This window comes from Scardinius erythrophthalmus, assembly GCF_964197995.2.
Source record: "Scardinius erythrophthalmus genome assembly, chromosome: 1".
NCBI lineage: Eukaryota > Metazoa > Chordata > Actinopteri > Cypriniformes > Leuciscidae > Scardinius > Scardinius erythrophthalmus.
The window spans coordinates 21,911,406-21,931,578 of NC_138221.1; the positions used below are offsets into that span (position 1 = coordinate 21,911,406).

General features: G+C 37.2%; 1 protein-coding gene and 1 pseudogene across 2 annotated transcripts in view; one reads left to right on the top strand and one right to left on the bottom strand.

Moving 5' to 3' along the window:
* LOC308697009 (uncharacterized protein) overlaps positions 1-20,173 on the top strand; it is a gene marked incomplete at its 3' end in the record, with an annotated part of 215,586 nt that overhangs the window by 80,988 nt on the left and 114,425 nt on the right. The gene's annotated exons all lie outside the window — the stretch shown is intronic.
* Positions 2,631-20,173, bottom strand: part of LOC308687116 (nucleotide-binding oligomerization domain-containing protein 1-like) — a 74,769-nt pseudogene continuing 57,226 nt past the window's right edge. Inside the window, exon 7 of the transcript XR_014032238.1 lies at positions 2,631-3,084. The product of XR_014032238.1 is annotated as a nucleotide-binding oligomerization domain-containing protein 1-like (transcript). The remainder of the gene's footprint in view (positions 3,085-20,173) is intronic.

Genomic DNA, 20,173 nt, shown 5'->3' on the forward strand with positions numbered 1-20,173 from the left:
GTAACAGCAGCCTGTCAACGCTGAACACACACACACACACACACACACACACACACACACACACACACACACACACACACACACACACATCATCATCAACACTGCAGCAGCGAAGCATCTTCAGTAACAGCAGCCTGTCAACCTTGAACACACACACACACACACACACACACACACACACACACACACACACACACACACACACACACTCATCATTAACACTGCAGCAGTGAAGCATCTTCAGTAACAGCAGCATGTCAACCCTGAGCACACACACACACACACACACACACACACACACACATCATCATCATCATCATCAACACTGCAGCAGCGAAGCATCTTCAGTAACAGCAGCTTGTCAACCCTGAACACACACACACACACACACACACACACACACACACACACACACACACACACACACACACACATCATCATCATCATCAACACTGCAGCAGTGAAGCATCTTCAGTAACAGCAGCCTGTCAACACTGAACTTTGAAGTATTAAATTTGTCCTTACTGATTCCCAGCCAGCAGAGCCATGTGGGGCCCAAATATGGGTTTGACCTGGGCTATCTAACTGGGACCCAGCCAGTTTTGTCCTCGGTTTCCATGTTGGCCCCACATGGGTTTGCCCAGATGAAATGAACACTGCTTAGTGTGCACAGTACAGGCTGTTTAATGTAACACTGAATCAGTGTTGGAGGTAATGAGATAATTAAGTGATTGAATAATGATTGTGCATTAATGATGAACACCTGCTGTTAACAAGCAGAATCACTGAAGGAAAGAGAAACATGAGAACTACTTCCTGCCACAGCCTTAGATGAAATCAACTGAAGATAAAATACATCAAATCTCTCCAGATCTGATTAAACAACTCCACAAACAGCATTACCAGCTTCACTTATTATTAACCAGACTGACTTTATTTCTGTCAGACATCTACAGAAATTCTTATTAAGAATTAACAGAGGTTTAGATGTTGATTATTTATTTGAAAGTAATAGTTTGGTTTGATGTTACCATTGTGGCGATCCGTGTGTGCTTTAGTCGGGCTCTTGACTTTTTAACATTAGTTTTTCTCTGGCAGCTGTGTCTGTTTGTTATGGTGAGAACAGCAAGAGAAAATATAATCAGATGCTGTAAGCTGATTGATGATAAGAATATAATCATCATCATGTAGTGGCTTAACTTACTGATATTATGTGTGAGGTTTATACAGGTAGTATGTTATTAATTCTTTTTTATTGTTGTGATTCTGCAGCAAGAGATCCAGCACAGTTTAATCAGCACAGCTTAATCAGAACATCAAATTATTTTTAAAACACCATTTACATATGTGTTTATATTTGTTGGACTCCAGCAAGATCTACTTGCACACAGACATCAAGAATCAGCATATGAATCTCAACAATGGTGACATGCTTCATGCTGCAATGCATTCTGAGTGCATCATATGAAACTTATCCATGGCTCCCAGAATGCATTACAGCATGAAGCATGTCACCATTGTTGAGATTCATATGCTGATTCTTGATGTCCGTGTGTGAGTAAGATTTGGCGAACCCCAAAATATGTAAATGGTGTTTTAAAAATCATTTGATCGATTGAACTGTTCTGATTAAACTGTGCTGGATCTCTTGCTGCAGAATCACAACAATAAAACAAAGTGAATAACACACTACCCTTATAAACCTCCCACATATTATCAGTGAGTTAAGCCAATACATGATGATTATATTCTTATCATCAATCAGCTTACAGCATCTGATTATATTTTCTCTTGCTGTTCTCACCATAACAAACAGACACAGCTGCCAGAGAAAAACTAATGTTAAAAAGTCAAGAGCCTGATTAAAGCACACACTGATCGCCACAATGGTAACATCAAACCAAACTATTACTTTCAAATAAGTAATCAACATCTAAGCCTCTTCTTAATTCTCAATAAGAAATTCTGAAGACGTCTGACAGAAATAAAGTCAGTCTGGTTAGTAATAAGTGAAGCTGGTAATGCTGTTTGTGGAGTTGTTTAATCAGATCTTGAGAGATGTAATGTATTTTATCTTCAGTTGATTTCATCTAAGGCTGTGGCTGGAAGTAGTTCTTGTGTTTCTCTTTCCTTCAGTGATTATGCTTGTTAACAGCAGGTGTTCATCATTAATGCACAATCATTATTCAATCACTTAATTATCTCATTACCTCCAACAACACTGATTAAGTGTTACATTAAACAGCCTGTACTGTGCACACTAAGCAGTGTTCATTTCATCTGGGCAAACCCATGTGGGGCCTACATGGAAACTGGGTGCAAAACTGGCTGGGTCCCAGTTAGATAGCCCAGGTCAAACCCATTTGGGCCCCACATGGCTGTGCTGGCTGGGTTGTAATATAGTATTTTACTGTATATGATGTGTGCATTGAATTGTGTTGTGAATCCAAAACTTTCACTTGCTGTATTAAAAATCTATATAGTAAATTAGCAATGTTTTTCCAAATTACACTCCAATCCAAAACATCCATAAACAAAATAAATGTTCTCATCAATGCCTTTCTAAAACATGTTTAATGATGAAAAAAGAAATAACATGAATATCAATGTCTGGATCTCTGAGGGTTAAATCAACAATCAAAAGCATGCAAGTTCAGGTACCTCAGCTGTGAGATGTAGGACAGACACTGAAGGAAACTCTTCACTTCACTCTCTTCCTCTGAACATCCTCTCAGCTCTACTGGTTTCTTCACTGTCTGGAGTTTCAACACTTCCAGGAGGACGGAGGTCTTTCTCTGTGAGAGATCTATGACCCAGACATCAGGTGACTGGAAAACTGACTGCAATGCTGGAAGGAAACTCCTGCCTGTTTGAGTCTCGTAGTTCTTCACATGTGAGTAAAGATCCAGCAGGAAATCACTCTGTTGAATTCTGTCAGTCCATTGATAAGTGAAATATCTGTCGGTGCAGACTGATGATAACAGTTTCAGCATCTGCTCTCCTGTCTGTGTCTCAGTCTCTGCTGCTTTACTGAAGAGTCTCAGAACAAATCTGTTTTGAACACTTTCATTCAGATTAGAGAATCTGTAACAAAATGGAAATGAGAAATGTGAATAAATAGAGATATCAAAGAACTGATTATAGCTATGACGTGACTTAATAATACAACTTAAAATAATGTTTGTTTGTTTCCTGTTTTCAGCTCACATTGTTGTAAACACTTGAGACAGAGCATCAAAGTAGTCATTTAATACTGACAGAGTAATTCACACTTTATAATGAATACATTTTCCCCCAAATATATTTTAAAAGTATTTACCATCTCACTTTTTTTACTTAATTCTTAAAGTGTTTAAATACTGAACAACATTATGTGCCCTGAAATGATCAACTTACATTTGAGACTATTTTTCTAAAGCTCAGCAAAACAATGGACTGTAGTCAATTTATCATATATAAACTACTCCAAATAATTGTCATATATTTTCTATGCTGTGTAAAGTTGTTAATGTCTCTGGAGATGACGAACCTTTGTGATGACGTCATCACCAGAGTGCCATTTCGTTACGCCTTAGTGAGTGTTATGTTGTTATACTTAGGCCTAGTCCACACGGACACGGGTATTTTTATAACTGTTGAGTTTTTCCTCCTGCGTAAAAAAAAAAAATCCCGTCCACACATGCTCAGTTTAAAAGACATCTTTGCCTACTACATGAAAACGCAAAAAACACGCTATCACGCCCCGTCAAGAGCATGCCACACCGGCAGGCAGCGATATAACCCTAATCGTAAAGCCACGTTGGCCAATCAGAAGCCTGAATCAAAAGCAAAACCCCCGGATTTACCATAGACAGTATAAGAAGTGGACAGAGCCATCTCATTGGAACTCAATTGAGACAAGTGAAGCCCAATTTTAGCGATTTTTTAGGACTTAAGTTCCTGACGCGCAGACTCAAACAGAGCTTGACGACGTAGATAAGACATGAGCAACACGTCTGTCTTCTAGAGGCTGTGGCATGAGAAATCTGAATCATTCCCTTCCGAAACTTGCAGAGACGGAGAGTGTGAGTAGGAGGTGTGTTTATTGATCTGTGTAAAGCATTTGACACTATTAATTCAGAAACCTTGTTTATCTTCTTTACACTCTATTACAAACGAACTTTTTTCATTTTTATAGCGTGTGAACATATCTGGAATACTATTCTCCTTAAAAAACAATCGGATTGCTCTGATATCGCTACATATATCCAACCTTTCGAACTTCCGCTACTAGCCTTAGCCCGCTAGCATTACACGCGTGGTCGCGCCAATCGATCGACTTTACACCTGTATCACTGAAAGCTATAATTCGCCATTATAGCACATCTGCTATAATGGCGAATATAACGGATGTGTGTCTAACGTTACCTTTGAGTACAGGTGAGGACACCTTCGAGCTGCATTCTGTGCAGTTAGAGCTGGAATCCGTGCAGAAGCAGATCCGCGACCTACTAGAGAGACAGGCCGAGCTACGAGATCGACGATTCGCGCTTGAAACATCACGCGCCGATGCTCACAAGTCAGTGGTTAGTAACCTTTTGACTCCGACCTCGTCTACTCCATGTGTTTCTCTGCCCAGGATGCGATCATCCCTGGTTTCATTCACTCCAGCACCGACACAACAACATGGACCCCGGGTGATTCCACAGCGGAAGACACGGGCCAGGACCAGAGCTAGGACCTCTCTGCCCCTCCCGGCCTTCGAGATCTCCACCCGGAACCGCTTCTCCCCTCTACGCGAGACGGAACGCGACGCTGTGATCATCGGCAGTTCCATCGTCCGGCATGTCCATGCTACCATAGGTAAAGGTAAGGTGCGCACTCACTGCTTTCCTGGTGCTCGTGTTCTCGATGTCGCTGCACAGGTTCCTGGGATTCTGAATGGTGACGAGCCCGTCGGAGCTGTCGTGCTGCGGGAACGAACGACATCAGGCTGCGGCAGTCGGAGGTTCTGAAGAAGGACTACAGGAGCCTGATCGAGACGGTACGCAGCACATCGCCTGAAACAACGATCATCGTGTCTGGACCGCTTCCCACTTACCGACTAGGACACGAAAGGTTCAGTAGATTATTTGCTCTAAATGAATGGTTAATGTCATGGTGTAATGAACAGAGACTACTCTTTGTAAATAATTGGAATCTTTTCTGGGAGCGACCTAGGCTCTTCCGTGCTGATGGCCTTCACCCCAGCAGAATCGGAGCGGCTCTTCTGTCGGACAACATCTCCAAGACGCTACACACCATATGACTAGTAAGTCAAAGTCCAAATCACACTCTTTGCTGTCCAAATTTAATTGATATAAGTACCAATGTAGAACATTATATTGAAACTGTGTCTATTCCTCGTTTAGTGAGATCAAATAATAAATCTACTGCAGGATCTAGGAAAAATCTAATTGTGATTAAACCAGAAAATCTCAATATTAGTGAACAAAAACAATTTATAAAGCTAGGTCTTTTAAACATTAGATCGCTTACACCTAAGGCGGTTATTGTAAATGAAATGGTCACAGATAATAGTTTCGATTTACTTTCCCTTACTGAAACCTGGCTTAAACCAAATGATAATTTCGGTAGTGGTGTCAACAATAATCGATTCGGCGATGCATCGCAATGCGGGGCATACACGATTCAGCATCGATGCGGCAAAGTGCCATAATCGATTATGTCACTGTTTTAGGGGTGTAACGGTACGCGTATTCGTACTAAACCGTTCGGTACAAGGTATGCATTTTCAAACAGAACGGTTATTTCAAATGCAAGCGCGTTGCGAGCGCGCTCATAATGTAGACGCTGGCGCGACCACAACATGTAAGCAGAACGAAACTGAGCTACTCGTGACGGACTGTTTATCAGTTTGGACCAACGCAGCACGAGCCGATCTTATACTACACAGTGCTAATAAGAGATCCAGTAAAGAAAGCATTTGAACTCGCCACTAAAGTAATAACATCGCTGCGAGATCTAGTGAGAAACATTCACATTTCTCCGTTATTAACGGATCAAACAGCGCTGACGTGGAAACCAGGAAGAAACATTGTGACATGAATGAACTACTATTCAGTGTCCACAGATCTGCAATATTCACCATGGATTTACTGTAGTAACACTACAGCTATAACTGCAACTTTGGAAGTTTGGCAGGAATAGTAGGCTATAATGCTTTCAAGTAACGTTATGTCGGATTTATTTCGACGTTATGAATAACATTGCTGCCCTCAAATGTTAATCTGAACTAAAATAAACATTTGTTTATAAGCACAACATATTGCATTTAATTTTTTCCAAGGAGCTGTTTTGTTTTATATGCTCCTAAGAAGAGTCAGTTATAGCTCCATCATTGCTCAAAGAAAAAAATGTCATACTTAATGATGTTATTTCTAATAAAAAAAGAATTAAAAAAAAAATTAAGGAAATTTCTCTGGCATTTCTTTCTTTTTGCTGTATCGAAAACGTACCGAACCGTGACACAAGTGTATCGTATTGAACCGAACCGTGAATTTTGAGAACCGTTACACCCCTACACTGTTTATTTTCTGGCCTTGAGTTGGACAATAAAGTTGAAATTTAATTTCAAATGGTTCTCAAGCAGAGAGAAGAGAAACATTTCTCATTCAAAGCACTGAAAGCAGTGATTTATGCTTTCTTTTTCAGGTTTGAAAATGCCATATCCAATTCCCTGTACCATTCAATTTTATTTTATTCAATGACATTTATGTCAAATATACCGGAGAGTGATAATACACACATTGCAGCCAATAAAATCTGTTGTTCAATATCTGACTGCTTGTATTGCCTCATGACTGATGAAAATTTTGCCTTGTGTGCAGTAGAATTTTGTTAGGGGCTGCGTTTACAGATTTACTAAACTCCTTTGGGGTCAAGCAAAATGTAACTGGTCCCACTCATCGTCTTTATCATACGCTAGATTTAATTATATCACATGGAACCGATCCAACCGATATAGATATTATACCGCAAAGTGATGAAGTCACTGACCATTACATGGTCACTTGCATACTACGTACCGCTGAAATTTGTCATGTTGCGCCACGTTATCGACCAGGCAGAACAATCCTTCCAACAACTATAGATAATTTCTCAAATAGCTTACCTGATCTATCTCAGCTGCTCAGTGAACCCAAACAAACAGATGAACTAGAGGAAATGACTAGCACTATGAGCACCATTTTCTCTAGTACATTAGACATCGTTGCACCAATTAGATTAAAAAAGGTTAGAGAGAAAACTAAAGCACCGTGGTACAACAGAGCTACACATGTTCTAAAGAGAGAAACTCGTAATTTAGAGCGTAAATGGAAACAAACTAATTTAGAGGTTTTTAGAATCGCGTGGAAAGACAGTATGTCACGTTATAAAAAGGCCCTAAAAGCAGCCAGGGCTGAGCATCTCCGCAAACTAATAGAAAATAACCAAAATAATCCTAGGTTTTTATTTAACACCGTGGCTAGACTAACAAATAAACAGACGTTACCTGAGCAAAATATTCCGTTACAGTGTAGTAGTAATGATTTTATGAATTTCTTTACTGAGAAAATAGAAAGCATCAGAAACACAATTGTAATTGTACAATCTTTAATGGTGTCTTACACTGTAAAATCCAACAGTGGTTCTTACTAAAAATTTTTAATTAACTTTACTTAATGTCTTAACTTAATTGTAAAAATCTAGTAATCTGTACTATTCACATACTATGTTTTATTTACTCAGAAAACCCAAGTTAAGTTTAATTAATTGGTTTGAGTGTGGTTTTTGAGGCGGGGAAATTCTTAATGGACCTTTCACTCATTTCCTCCACTTCTGCAGTTATTTGTCTTTGTTTGCATTCACTCATTTCCCAAAGTAATCTTGAATGTTGAATTGTCAATACAACTGAATATTTTTAGTCACCATCATGGCGATTAGTGATCCCTTTGGTTGGTCAATTGGAACTTTCTTTTCTTTGTAATGATTCTCTTTTTATTGATGCAGTGATGCAACAGTCATTTAGAATCAAAAAAAGATAATTATTACTCTCTCTCTCTCTCTCTCTCTCTCTCTATATATATATATATATGTATATTAGGGCTGGGCAATTTAAATCGTGATATTGTTATGCGCATCTCGTCAGTAAAGCTGGTTCTTTGATTAGTAGTAAATCCCCATCACCTGCTTTCAGATGGAGCGGCATTTACTACAGAGAGCCGTAGTTAACTGACAAGATGAGCCAAATCGCATTAAATATCGCTGGAGATACGTCCGCGATTGTACTGCGATATGGCTCAGCGTGTCAGTTAACTACAGCTCTTTGTACACAGCAAAAACTCCAGTGTTAAATTAACACTCCTGGGAGTGTATGAGTCCACACTCAAGAGTGTTGAAGTTAATGAGATAATTAAGTGATTAATTTAGTGATGATTGAACATTATTGAAGACACCTGATGATAACAAGCAGAATCACTGAAGGAGAAAATCTCAAATTGTAAGTTACCGTTATGACGATCAATGGTTGCTTTAGTTGGGCTCTAGACCCCTTATATGTTTACTTTAGATTTTGTTTGGCTGTTATATCTGAATTATAATCACCAGTTGAACAAATAAAAGAGTGATCTGATGGTGTTGGTTATATTATGACAATCATCATTTGAACTTGATCACTGAACTAATTAAAATCCTTCTTTCTGACTTCGATTTATGTTGATGGTTACAGCATAACTGTGAATCTGCATAAATGCCCAGAATTTTTGATATAATACGAAGGATTTCTTAAAAGTTGTTTTAAAAAAAAAAAAAGTTATTTTAGGCACACACAGATTTCAAGATTCAGTCTATGCATCTCAACAATGGTGAGGAGCAGAATATTCAATTAGGAAAAGTAAATTACATAGGCAATTCAGATCATAATTTATTCATACCGCAATGCATGATGGGAGCCATTAATGAGTTGTGATTGGTGGCAGCCACTGCAACATGCTTTATTATTGTCACCATTGTTGAGATTCACAGACTGATTATTGATGTCTGTGTTTTAAATGAATATATCTGAATGTCATTTGATCAGAACAATGTTTATTAAATATTTTGAATTATAAGTAAAGTACTGATAATCATAGGCTGAAGAATCACTAAACTGCTGCTAACAAGATAAACCAAACTATCTCAATAAGTCTCCTGTTTCAGATCACAGCATGATTATGTCAAAACATAACCAACACTAACAAATAACATTTTACTTTGTTTATTTAACTGTTATAAATCAATAACAGCAGACAAACAACAGTAAATATTAAAGTAAACATGTAATGGTCTAGAGCCCAACTAAAGCAAACACCCATCACCTTAATGGTAACTTACAATTTGTGATTTTCTTCTTCAGTGATTCTGCTTGTTAACATCAGGTGTCTTCAATAATGCTCAATCATCACTAAATTAATCACTTAATTATCTCATCAGCCCTAAATGCCACTCCATCTGAAAGCAGGTGATGGCGATTTAATCAAGGAACCGGCTTTACTGACGAGATGCACATAACAATATCGCGATTTAAATCACCCAACCCTAATATATAAATATATATATATATATATATATATATATATATATATATATATATATATATATATATATATATATATATATATATATATATATATATATATATATTAACCCAACAGTTAATTGGGTTTATAGAATTCTCTATATGTGTGACAATCTTGTAATTGATCATGCTTGACTCACACAGACTTCATCATTCAGCCTGCAAAACACAACCATGGTAACATTTCATTTAAAGTAAATTATCAAGTACTCTCTACAGTTATTTTTTAGTTACTAGAACTCTTGTGTAAGTGAACTATACTAACTAAGCATTTATCAGTACCACATACTATTCCTATTTTACTTTACTTGCTTTTTTTAAGGCAATCGGTTTCCTGATATTTTCCTAGTAATGTGAACTAATGAGAAGTTAACACAACTAATGATTTTGATTCAAGAGTGCTTGAGTATACTTGATTAACAAGTTTTTTTATACAAATGTTATTAAGTTGTGCCAACTAAAAATTAATACACTACTTTACTTGGAAATTTTAAGGTAATCGGTTTCCTCACTTTTTCTAAGTAAAGTCAACGTATTACATTTACAGTGTGCTATTTTCCTAGTAATGTGAACTCTAATGAGAAGTTACCACAACTAATGATTTTGATTCAAGAGTGCTTGAGTATACTTCATTAACAAGTTTTTTATACAAATGTTATTAAGTTGTGCCAACTAAAAATTAATACACTACTTTACTTGGAAATTTTAAGGCAATCGGTTTCCTCACTTTTTCTAAGTAAAGTCAGCATATTACATTTTACAGTGTACCGCAAGCAGTAACGTTAGTGATTTTATCCACTTCTTGAAGTCATTTCTGTTTAAATCTAAAGTTTCTTAGTGAGCTAACAACATTAACAATAATTTACCCTTTGTTGTCGAACGCAAGATGCTAGTACAGTAATGTAAGAACTGATTTTCCTGCTAAAACAAAACGCACCCTGCAATAACGCCATAAAATGCCCCCTGACAGCAGATAGCAAAGACAGAGCACAGAACCTTGTCCTGCCCAAACGTATCTCCTTGTCCCTTTGTTTGACTTCAACTCATCCCCCCTCTCCCTCCTCTTCTCCCTCCTCAAGTCACTGAAAGTTCATTAAGAATGTCTATTTAACACATATGGTGTTTCTTGTGAATATGTTGTTTTTCCTTTACATGTTTGATGTCATTTTAAAGGGCACAGTGCGATTGGTAAAATGGTCTTAATTTCATTGCAGTCATTGGTTTAATGAGAAAGATTGAGAACTTAGGATAATCTTGTATCTCTCTGGCTGATATCTCTTTACGATATCTCAAGAAACCAGGTGCTACCCCCCTGGGGTACATGGATTGGCCCAACCAACTCTAAACAACATTTGTATAACCCCCTTCTGTTCTGGTCTGGTATTTAAGGCGAGGGAATAGAACACACTTTGGGAATCTTTTACCAGGATCTTTCCCCCACAGTAATGTTTCAGTATTTTCCTGTTGGAAGGTCCTGACACATTACTGTGTGTCTCTGTCAGGAAAACATTACTTACTTTTAGAGTCATCCTTGAGTAAATGATGTCATGTATTTTTGAATTGGCTTTTAATAATTTACTTCTGTAATTGGCATGATACATTTTTACCTGACAAATAAATGTTAACCTTGATTTATTCTGCATTCTTCTGAAATCATTATTTCCAGTAGATTAATGTGTAGTCTGGTGTTTCCGCAAAACCTTGTCCAGAATAGATCAAACTGAAGGCACTTTGAATGGACCATGGGGCACATCTTAGGAGACCTTCTGATTTCTGACTATTCCCTGACTTAGCATGTTGTATGCTACAAATATTATATAAATTACACCTATGGGTCTGTAGTGTGCGACCGCATAGGGTAAAATATTTGTACTACACCCTCTGACTATTTCAGGACTGGCTGGTTTGTGATCGTGAGCGCGCAGTCGCGACGTGACGTCTCAAAGCGACACTAGGTCCGTAATGAACGAATAATTGAAAGTATGGGATAATCAGAATAATCAAAGATCTAAATTAATTCATAATCAATATTTATGAGTATTTTCTAATCAGAAATACGATCTAAATTTGATTATCATTTGAAATTGGAGTCAGATTACGCATAGAGCTGAAGTAATACTAAAACTAGGTTCCAATAAATTAAGTGAACTTCACTGGATCGCTGAAAAGACATACACGCTTTAAACCTTCGCCAGGCCGTTGGATTCCGTCGTTGGGCCAATGGATGGTCCTTACAAAGTGGTGACAGTCCCTCCGTGATTCTCCAGGTTGCGAGTGTCTTTTCAGCGAAATATTGGGACTTGCAACAAATAAGAGAAGTAAGATGTCCTTCTCTTTCTTCAGCCGTTTGGTAAGTCAATTCTCTTTTGCCTTTTAGAAGTGTTGAGGGAAAATTCAGACGCACCTCACATAGACACATTTGTAGAATGGGTCGGCATACCCAGTTAGACCGGAGAACGCAAAATCCGGTGGGGCTTGAGAATTAGATAAAACCACATATCAGGGACATGATAGCGGCAGCGTAGATGAGAAAAGATATCCCTTGCTTTAACTTTAAATACCTCCTTGTTTGTCTAAGCAACAAGTGATGAAACCTAAATTGGAATAACATCATCCAAATTTTATTCTGGTACTCAACAGAGGGTTGAAAACTAAAAACTTAAATTCTGAGGTAATGTCGTTACATTTAATTATTTGTTTTGTTGCAACAACATTGCAACATTGGAAATAAGAAAATGGTCACGCTAACTTGTGAAAAAATCTTGTGATTTGATGAGCTAAAAGATAACAAGTAAAATTGTCTCACTTGAATCCTTTGTGTGTGAAGTGTAAAGTTGGACAAAACAGTGCAATGCAATTAGAATATTTCAAAAGAAATTATCTGGGAAAATGATTCCAGTCCTAGAGAACAGCTGCTATGCAGGAGTCCTAGGCTGAAATTTGGAAAAATACACTAAATTTTAAAACTGATGCATATAATGACAATTATTGTGTTACTAGAGGCTTGTAACCAGGCCTGATAGTGTCAGAGGACATGCACAGCTTGTCCTTATCTTATGAGATAATTTAGACAAAGACCTATATGAATTACATCAAAGTAATCATGGTTCTTTGAAAATCTTTTAATAGTGTCAAAAAGTTCATGACTGATGTCCCGTATATGGTTTAAACAACACCATTTAAGGCTCAGTCTTATAAAACATAGCTTTTAATTTGGTTTTATACCAGACTTTGCAATCACTGCATTATTGTATGCTTTCGAGGTCTCAAAAGAGACTGATAAAAGCAACAAACCATAAAACAATCTTGGCGCCCTCCATGAGACCTGTTTGTCCAACCTTTCTTTCATATTTAAATAAGATTCTTAAAAGAATGCAACTGATAACATCTCAGCCTAAAACAAGATAATTGTGTCCAATTCTAAATTGTAGTCACAAAAATCTTTAAATTGAGCAATGATTTGACCCATGTTTCTCAATGCCTGCAGTCCATTGAATGTTCACAGCATCAAAGCAGCTGTAACTGGTTTCCAGTTTGGTTGTTGCTGTGTACACAATGCTAATGCCAGCACAGCTGGAGCTGCAGGGCCAATCACCTTCTAAAAGATCAGTGAGAAGATAACAAGTCAGTTTGGACAAATTACTCAGTAGAAACCCCCGAGACCAGAAAATGAAATTGGTTTGATTTATACAATTTTATCAAATATAATTTATATTATGACCAGGTTGTAATATATATTATATTGTAATGGCCAAGAATGGCTTTAATCTCGTGATGATTCAGCATTGGGTTAGAAGAGGAAAGAATGTTTAATGAGAATTAAAAGAATCAGAATGTAGAAAGATGGTACGTGTATGTAGGGAACAAGAAGGAACACTAGTGTTGGGAGGAATGAGATAATAGATGGTTAGAGAAAGTATTGGAAAGGAAACTGAAAGGAAGAATGAATCAGAAAGAACTTCTTTACCTTCTATTTGTGCAAGAATCTTTAATGAGAGAAATTACAATGCTCAGTATATACCAACTAAAATGATCAACCTGATTACCATGTCTTAAATATCCATCCAAATCCACAGGATGATTTCATTTTGATCTAATAGATCTTTAACCCAGTAACAAGGGGAGGTACAAATTTTAATTTTCTCTTGCAACAAAACCACAAACGAAGTGGTGCAAGTGTTATCAAACTCCCCTCTGGGAGCTTCAGCTCACATGGAATCTGATCTGGGAAGGTATTTTACTGGACATGTAAGAACAGTTGTGTGAAATGTAAACATCAGGCAGAAAATCTACAGTCTTTATGGACCACAGAGATCCAAATGGTCAAGAGTTGAATGGCACCATAAATTCCAAAGGCTAAAACAAACAAGCACCACACCTGGTGATCTAATCGCTCTAAACACAGATCTGGCTAGTGTAAATAAACAGCATCATGTAAAAAGATTTCCCTAGCAGACCTGAGGGTCCTAATGCTCACAACACAGCAGACTGTGTGAGTTTAGATGCAATAACAGTAAGATCTGACCATTATCACTGTTTAATTGACCTTTTCTTTGCAAACACATGATCATGAGAATGATACATGTCTTTGTAAACAAAAACACATTTTCTTCTAATGGCGTAAAATCTTAACAGATCAAAGCCATCAGTAACAACTGTCTGGCTAAAGCCATCAAATAAATATTGAGATAGACCATCTATCTTAAATGCAATTTGTATAAAGGCTCAAGATTAAACTGTGTTTTCCTCTCTAGGTCTATTTCCCTACAGGCTGACAAATGACTTTCTTTAGAACCAGATTCCACAAGGGTCTGGTTCTGCCTGCCTTAAGCAGGACACACAACTTTACATTAGGAGATGGGGGTGGAGAAACTTCAAGGGGCCGCTCACACCTCACAACACTACAGAAGTAGCTCCTGTATGTGGCCTCCCCGGTGTAGCATCGGAACTAAATTATGCAACACAAATTATGGTAGGATAAAACACCACCCATCTCCTGTACACAAACATACACAATACACACCATCACTATGGCAATCTTAGAACATCTCTACCTGGCATAGATCATAAGACTAACCAGGCCAAAATTATTCACATCATGCAATACATCATTTACCTTCATACATATAGGACAAGGAAAATTATTTTAATAATTTCTTTTCAGCATTACAGTCTTCAAAACTTCCTGTATGTAAATACTGTGCTGTGCATAGGACATGCATGGCTGTGGTCACACATCGATTGATTTAAATCCACATAAAAAAAAAAAATCTTATTGAGACCTATTAATCAATGCAACTGGTCTTTGGACAAAATATTTATTATGTCCAGTCGTTAGCGTTGTTGCAAACCAGGAGGGCCCCCTAGTTTCCAACAAATGACTAATGACGATAAAAAATGATCTAAACAGCTAAATCTAAAATGCAGGCATTTCTATTTGTCAACTATACAATTCAGACCTGCACTATTGAGTGTGACCTAGTCTGTACATCAAATGCACAGAGGATAATTACAAAAGTTAAACCAGAGAATTTAAATCTCTGTTTCTATACATTTCATTCTCTAATTGAATCTATTAAAACATTAAGTTTCATTGATGATTTGCACTTATAACAACTAATGTAGACAATTTTATGATTATGAAATTGTGTATTTCCATGTTTAATTATGTGATATACTCTAATTACTCTAATTATGCATACAACTAGTAAATATACTAGTTATGGTGACTTTCTGCTACCCGTCCTTGATTCATCCAGACCAAGTCTAAATCCCACTACCAGATCACTGCGGTGGTGAAGAATATGGTGATCAAATTACACCTGGTCATTAAATATATGATTCTGAAAAAGAGACCATATTTACCACTCGCACCTTTGACTTTTGGGTTTCATATTTTTGAGTACATCATGTTTTGTTATCTTGTGTTCTTGTGTTTATCCAATAACTTTTCCTCATCTTACAATAACCACAAATACATCAGTGTTCAATTATTGCATGGTCATTCAAAAGTTGTTCAGGTGTCTTACACGCAGTGGAGCGTCATCAGTGAAATGATTCCTTCAACAATGGAGTTCTGATCTACCCGGCAAATGAAACCTTCTGCTTGAAGGTGACCGAGGACTTCTCAAAGGGTCAGTTAAAACATCCTAGGGAGGACAAAGATGTTTCCGCAAAGCATTATGATGACACTTTCCAATGACACTTTCTGATCATGCTGACCAAAGCAAACAGACTTGATACAACGAGATCATTCTACAGACTGAATACCAACGCAGCCAAGTGCAGGTGGAAGCAAACCCGGCCAAGAGGGTCATGTGACACCCTGTCCAGCTGCTGCAGAATCCCCGCATTCTGCCATGCTTTCATTTTAATATTCAACCTGTCTTAATGCTGTTATTTCAGGTGACGACCGGATTCCTGCACCAATCGACGAACGCTGCAAACTACAGTGGTCAGCCCTATATGAACACTCAGAGAATAACACTGAAAATGTGGAAACAGGAAAATGTCCAAAAAATGTCCCCTTAGGCCTGATCTAAATCTGTCCCAAGGGGCCAGGGGCCGTCTGTAAGAACTGATTTTCCTGCTAAAACAAAACGCACCCTGCAATAACGCCATAAAATGCCCCCTGACAGCAGATAGCAAAGACAGAGCACAGAACCTTGTCCTGCCCAAACGTATCTCCTTGTCCCTTTGTTTGACTTCAACTCATCCCCCCTCTCCCTCCTCTTCTCCCTCCTCAAGTCACTGAAAGTTCATTAAGAATGTCTATTTAACACATATGGTGTTTCTTGTGAATATGTTGTTTTTCCTTTACATGTTTGATGTCATTTTAAAGGGCACAGTGCGATTGGTAAAATGGTCTTAATTTCATTGCAGTCATTGGTTTAATGAGAAAGATTGAGAACTTAGGATAATCTTGTATCTCTCTGGCTGATATCTCTTTACGATATCTCAAGAAACCAGGTGCTACCCCCCTGGGGTACATGGATTGGCCCAACCAACTCTAAACAACATTTGTATAACCCCCTTCTGTTCTGGTCTGGTATTTAAGGCGAGGGAATAGAACACACTTTGGGAATCTTTTACCAGGATCTTTCCCCCACAGTAATGTTTCAGTATTTTCCTGTTGGAAGGTCCTGACACATTACTGTGTGTCTCTGTCAGGAAAACATTACTTACTTTTAGAGTCATCCTTGAGTAAATGATGTCATGTATTTTTGAATTGGCTTTTAATAATTTACTTCTGTAATTGGCATGATACATTTTTACCTGACAAATAAATGTTAACCTTGATTTATTCTGCATTCTTCTGAAATCATTATTTCCAGTAGATTAATGTGTAGTCTGGTGTTTCCGCAAAACCTTGTCCAGAATAGATCAAACTGAAGGCACTTTGAATGGACCATGGGGCACATCTTAGGAGACCTTCTGATTTCTGACTATTCCCTGACTTAGCATGTTGTATGCTACAAATATTATATAAATTACACCTATGGGTCTGTAGTGTGCGACCGCATAGGGTAAAATATTTGTACTACACCCTCTGACTATTTCAGGACTGGCTGGTTTGTGATCGTGAGCGCGCAGTCGCGACGTGACGTCTCAAAGCGACACTAGGTCCGTAATGAACGAATAATTGAAAGTATGGGATAATCAGAATAATCAAAGATCTAAATTAATTCATAATCAATATTTATGAGTATTTTCTAATCAGAAATACGATCTAAATTTGATTATCATTTGAAATTGGAGTCAGATTACGCATAGAGCTGAAGTAATACTAAAACTAGGTTCCAATAAATTAAGTGAACTTCACTGGATCGCTGAAAAGACATACACGCTTTAAACCTTCGCCAGGCCGTTGGATTCCGTCGTTGGGCCAATGGATGGTCCTTACAGTAATGTTAACCTTAGCTAACTAGCAAGCTCCAAGTAACGGGCATAGATAACTAAATAGTATGACGACCTATTTACACAGAGATTAATATTATTTCAGGCCTGTGTTGTCAAATAAATCTACAAAATACAACTGTAGATACATCTATGTCAATCCCTTTTGTCGGGTTGCCTACATTTCATCAACAACACATTACTCATGAGCTAACCATTAGATTGGTTGCTCACAGATAGCTAACTCGCTTCTTCTAGCTAATGTGACCTTCTCCACCACTTAAGTTGAAACGATTGTCATTCAACAATGCATAGTCAATTTGTTAAAATATTACAAATAACTGAAGTATGATTATTTTGCCCGTTTGTATTTCAGAGTACATCACAGCTCCTGTGTACAGATCTGTGAAACAACCAATCAGAGCAAAGCTCAACATTATTATACATGACCCTTCCAAATAAGGAAATAACAACCCATTTCATTCTGGGGACAAATCCTAGAGTTGTAAATGGACATGTAAAATGCCCTTACCTAAGCCACATACCTTCTATGTAGATATCAGAGAACAAATTATATATATATATATATATATATATATATATATATATATATATATATATATATATATATATATATATATATATATATATATATATATATATATATCCTATATATATACAGTGCTATGCATAAGTTTAGGCACCCTTGCTAAAGTTGACTAAAAAGAAGAATATAAATCATCTTTTGGAAATTGAACTTAATGCCTTAATTTAAAAAATTAGGAAAAATCCAACCTTTAAGGACACTAATTTTCTTTGTGAATGAATAATGTATCATAAATAAATAAATGTTCTTCCTTAAAATACAGGGTGCATAAGTTTGGACACCCCTATGTTAAATTCCCATAGAGGCAGGCAGATTTTTATTTTTAAGTTTTTTTATTTATTTTCTTTTTAGGATACTATGCATCCTGATAAAGTTCCCTTGGCCTTTGGAATTAAAATAGCCCCACATCATCACATAGCCTTCACCATTCCTAGAGATTGGCATGGTTTTATTTCAGTTAGCCTAATAGCTAGTTTGATTTGCATTGAGAGATGATCTTATGGAAAGTACCCCATGACAGTCTCTAGGTATGGTGAAGGCTATGTGATGATGTGGGGCTATTTTAATTCCAAAGGCCAAGGGAACTTTATCAGGATGCATAGTATCCTAAATTAAAAAAAAAAAAAAAATACTTAAAAATAAAAATCTGCCTGCCTCTATGAGATGATTTTTTATTCCTCTTTTTAGTCAACTTTAGCATGGGTGCCTAAACTTATGCATAGCACAGTATATATATATATATATATATATATATATATATATATATATATATATATATATATATATATATATATATATATATATATATCATATCATATCCTATATATATATCCTATCCTAGGATTTTCGTGTACATACCACGTCGGAAATATATACACCGCGGGTCCCGGTGGAGTTACAACATTGATGGCTCATGTCAAATACGGTCCTTTTTGTCATCTACACCACGCTCGCCGAGGAAGCTCACACGGTCTGTCGATCACAGTGTATTAACCAACCTGGCCAGATCAGTTGGCAACAATTCTGGTAAAAACTATTTTTCCTTTGGATTACTTAATATACGATCACTCTCCAATAAAGGACCTCTGGTGTACGATCTACTGTCTGACCGTGAGTTTGACTTTCTCTGTCTTACTGAGACATGGCAGAAACCAGATGACTTTTTTAATCTAAATCAGTCTGTTCCCCCAGGATATAGTTATGTTTGTAAATCACGTGATATGGGACGGGGAGGGGGGCTAGCTATACTTCACAAAAAGAAATTGAAAGTATCTCAGTTAACTTTGTCTACATAGTCTTCTTTTGAAACAATTGCCTTAAAAATCAATGGTGCAATTCCTACCATCCTAACAACTATTTACCGTCCTCCCAATAATGCCTTTTTAAATGAACTATCTGAACTTTTGACTTATCTATCTTCCATGTCTCCAAATGTAATCATTCTGGGTGATTTTAACATTCATATAGATAATGTCAGTAATGCATTTACATGTGAATTTTTATCATGTTTGGATGGCTTTGGTATGCAACAATTTAACACACTGCCCACGCATACTAAGGGACATACTCTTGATCTTGTTTGTTGTTCTGGAATAACACCTTATAATTGTACTGTTTCTGATCTGTTCATATCGGATCACCTGCTGGTGTCTTTTTGTGCCAAGCTGGCAGTTTTTAAAGTAAACCCGTGTCGTCCGATCACATTTCGGAATATTAAGAACATTGATGTGCCTACTCTTGCTGATGAACTTGTCATCTTCTCCAGTAAATCTGATTTCTCTACTGTTGATGAACTGGTTACATATTACAATGATGGGCTAAACATGATTTTAGATGAATTTGCACCTGTGAAAACTCGAACTGTTTCATTTGTACATTCAGCTCCTTGGTTTCCACCTGAACTGCATGAACTTAAAACTAAAGGCCGTAGGTTAGAGCGGTTGTATGTCAGGTCTGGCCTTACTGTTCATAAAGAAATGTATGCTGAACATATTCAACATTATAAGAATGCACTGTCCAAGGCTAAATCTGAT